General features: G+C 44.7%; 1 long non-coding RNA gene across 1 annotated transcript; it reads left to right on the top strand.

Annotated features, from left to right (window-relative positions):
* Positions 1 to 540: 540 nt before the first annotated feature.
* On the top strand, positions 541 to 1933 carry LOC134076192 (uncharacterized). The gene is made up of 2 exons (XR_009938558.1): positions 541 to 923; positions 1732 to 1933. It is a non-coding gene; the product is annotated as an uncharacterized LOC134076192 (long non-coding RNA).
* The last annotated feature ends 1762 nt before the right edge of the window (positions 1934 to 3695 follow it).

Below are 3695 nucleotides of genomic sequence, written 5' to 3'. Positions count from 1 at the left end.
TGTCATTGTATTGTAAATCTTAGACATGACCATTTGGGACATAGTTATATATCCAATGATCTATACACCCGCCACTTCTCCTTACTGTATACGCTCGGTTTTTCAATAACGTAATTATAAATATCTGGCCATTCAACGGAGGGCAATCTTGCTACGTCTTCTTTCCATTCACTTAGAATGGGGATCTGTCAGAATGATCCCACCTGATAACGTACGTTTTTTCAAAGTTTTTTCAAATAATCCTCCCAATCCCGTACACTGAGTGTATGTACATACTGTTTTATATCGTTAGCCATTTCATCAAAGGTTAATTACGGACTAATTTTAGCCGCATTACTAGTGCTTTTCAATGGCCGTCTAACTTTTCTGCCGCCACTGACGTCACGCCACTCCGAATGTTTATCCGTTGTGAAGGGGTCTATTCATGAATAGCAGTCACGTGACATTTTACGTCATCCGCTCATTTTCGAGCTGACTGCCGCCATCTTGAGTACCTACTGAGTACCGCTGAGTACTGACGAACGTCAGCTAGCTTGCCGCAATTTGCTGATAGGTAACTTAGTGTAGTGTTTTTTTTATATTGGCGTTCATACTGGTTGAGTAAATGGCTACGAAGGACAACATTTCCCCACCTCGACTGCCATGAGAAGAAACGTTACTTTGAAAAAATAGCATCGTTAGGCTGTGATCCCTACTCATTACCTGAGGCGGTCTTCCAGCCTCTGTCCGCTGCTACCGAGCTAGCTGCTACCACTGTCATTTAACGATATGTATACCTAATTCATAATCCGTCGCCGTACACTGGTGAAAGCCTCAAAGCATACAAGAGTACCGAGGCATATCGGTACTTTGTCGCAGGCTGGGTCCTTGACCCGAAAATCTGGCACCTTAACAAGAAGAAGATGTTCCTCGTGAAAGGAAAGGTAAGTGTTCTTTTAATGCCAACTTTGTAGCTAGCTGTTAGCCTAACCACTGAAGACTAGACTAACTTCTAGCAACGAACTACAGCACGAATGCACACTTTGCTGCAACAACAACCCACCCCCCAAAAAAACATAACGAAGAAATGTTCTTGTGCTTAAAATGTAAAGCGTTGTATTTTCATGTTTTGGGGAGGAAATAACAGACATGTCTTTTTCTCACTCCTTCGTCCTTTTGCGTCCTATCTGACTTTCTTTCCTACTGTGTTGGAAGTCACTGTTTTAGACGTTTTGTTGAAAATGAAATAGCACTTAACATGTAGGTCTGACGTAATTTGTTGCATAACCTAACAGATATATCTTTCAAACGAACAGTCAGTGGCCATGATGGTTTTAATGAATCTGTTGGCTTCTTCAACATTCATCAAGTACAGGGATTCCCTAACTGTGGTAACGTTGTGCGTACCACCGGTGATACGCGAGCTGCTTCTAGTGTACGAGAGATGAAGAGGGCTATGCGGAGAGTTGTTAAAAATGAACTCTTTTTGCAATTAATTCATGAATAAATAAATGATTTTGAATAATGTCATAATGATATGGAAACATGGGAACAAGGATATCAACAAGGATATCAATTTGTAAATAAAAATAAACTCTGTAGTAGGCTATGTCTGCAGTGTCTACATTTGCGGAGGGGTGGGGGGGGGGGGGGGGGGTGGTACATTCGTCTGGATTTGCATTGGTATACTGTAGTTTGCTGATGAAGTATGCGGAATCTGTCTAAACAACACTTCTTTCTCTATTTTTCTAGATGGGGAAATGTGAGTGAGCCAACAGCAAGAACACAGTTCACAGCATTGCAAGATCATCACCACACCGATTTTCAAGTAGAGACAACAGGCCTGATCATCAGCACATCACTGCCATGGATCGGTGCATCGCCGGATGGAATTGTGACCTGTGCTTGCCACGGTAGAGGTGTGCTTGAAATAAAATGCCCTTTTAGTCTTAAAGATTGTTCTGTTATCAACAGCACCTATACTGACCCCGACTGATTCTGTCTGATGGCAATGGACAATGGAATAATAGCCCTTAAGGCTAATCACAAATACATGGCACAAGTCCAAATGCAAATGCACATTGCCGAAGTCCATTACGCCGATTTTGTAGTGTGGAGTCCCACTGAAATATTTATTCAGCGCATTCAATTTGACGAACAGTTTTTCAATGACGCATACAACAGAGTAGAAAAATGTATAAAAACTAGGATTTTGCCAGAACTGCTTGGGGAATATTACACTGTACCACGTCCAGTGGTTTCCCCAACCTCAGAGCAACAGCCCCATTCAGAGTGCTACTGTGGTGAACCAGCTGGAGATCCAGAGAATGTCGTATTCTGTGCATCTAAACAGTGCAAAAGAGGGCACTTTCACAGGTCTTGCTTGCAGTTGACAAGAGTTCCAAAGGTCTGGAAATGTTATGGAAATGTTATGAGTGCAGGAAAATTAATGAAAATGAAACACAGTGTTTGTTCAGATTGACTACACACATACACATGTAATGGATGCCAGCTGGCTTAGCTGTGTGTGTGGCACGTTGGTAAACCTCACTCCCCGACACCTCAAGAGTGCTGCTGGCATGACAGCTAGCAGCTTGGACTTTAAGCTCGATTGTTAGCACGCTTGACTCCCTATCTGAGGTGCTGCTGTTTGCAGGTTCAAGTCCGAGTGTGTGCAGGGCTGAACCGCGCTGGTTTGACACAACGCAGGTTACACTGGTGCCATGAGCTGGATCAGAAGTGAGGTTTAGAGGGGCGAGTGTAACAGATGCCAGGTAGCTTAGCTGTGTGTGTGGCACGTTGGTAAACCTCACTCCCTAACGCCTCAAGAGTGCTGCTGGCATGAAAGCAAGCACTCCTGAGGTGTTGGGGAGTGAGGTTTACCAACGTGCCACACACAGCTAAGCTACCTGGCATCCGTTACACTCGCCCTCTAATCCTCAATCCCGATCCAGGTCACAGCACCGATGCAACTTACGTTGTGTTGAACCAACGCAGTTCAGCCTTGCACACGCTCGGACTCGAACCCGCGAACAGCAGCACCTCGGATCGGGAGTCAAGCATGCTAACAATCGAGCTTAAAGTCTAGGCTGCTTGCTTTCATGCCAGCAGCACACTTGAGGCGTTGGGGAGTGAGGTTTACCAACGTGCCACACGCACAGCTAAGCCAGCTGGCATCTGTTACACTCGCCCCTCTAAACCTCACTTCCGATCCAGCTCATGGCACCAGTGTAACCTGCGTTGTGTCAAACCAGCGCGGTTCAGCCCTGCACACGCTCGGACTCGAACCCGCGAACAGCAGCACCTCGGATCGGGAGTCAAGCATGCTAACAATCGAGCTTAAAGTCTAGGCTGCTTGCTTTCATGCCAGCAGCACACTTGAGGTGTCGGGGAGTGAGGTTTACCAACGTGCCACACACACAGCTAAGCCGCTGGCATCCATTTTACATACACACACACACACACACACACACACACAAAATTCGGTAGACGGTTACTCCTGAAGAATAAGGCTTTATGCTTTAGGTTGTATTAGTTAATTTCCTGTAGTCTTGACAGCAGACACACAAACACACATAGATATGGTATACTGTTACACTGTATCAAGGTTTTTGCATATGATTCAAACTATTTGTTATTTTGCGGTCTTTGATTTGTATTTAATTATTTTGATGGGAAGTTCCTCCTATTGCCTTTTAACTGGTTTGTGGAGTGTG

Source organism: Sardina pilchardus, chromosome 3, assembly GCF_963854185.1.
Source record: "Sardina pilchardus chromosome 3, fSarPil1.1, whole genome shotgun sequence".
Lineage (NCBI taxonomy): Eukaryota > Metazoa > Chordata > Actinopteri > Clupeiformes > Clupeidae > Sardina > Sardina pilchardus.
The sequence above is the reverse complement of the archived record's forward strand: the minus strand, read 5'-3'. Positions and strand labels throughout refer to the sequence as shown.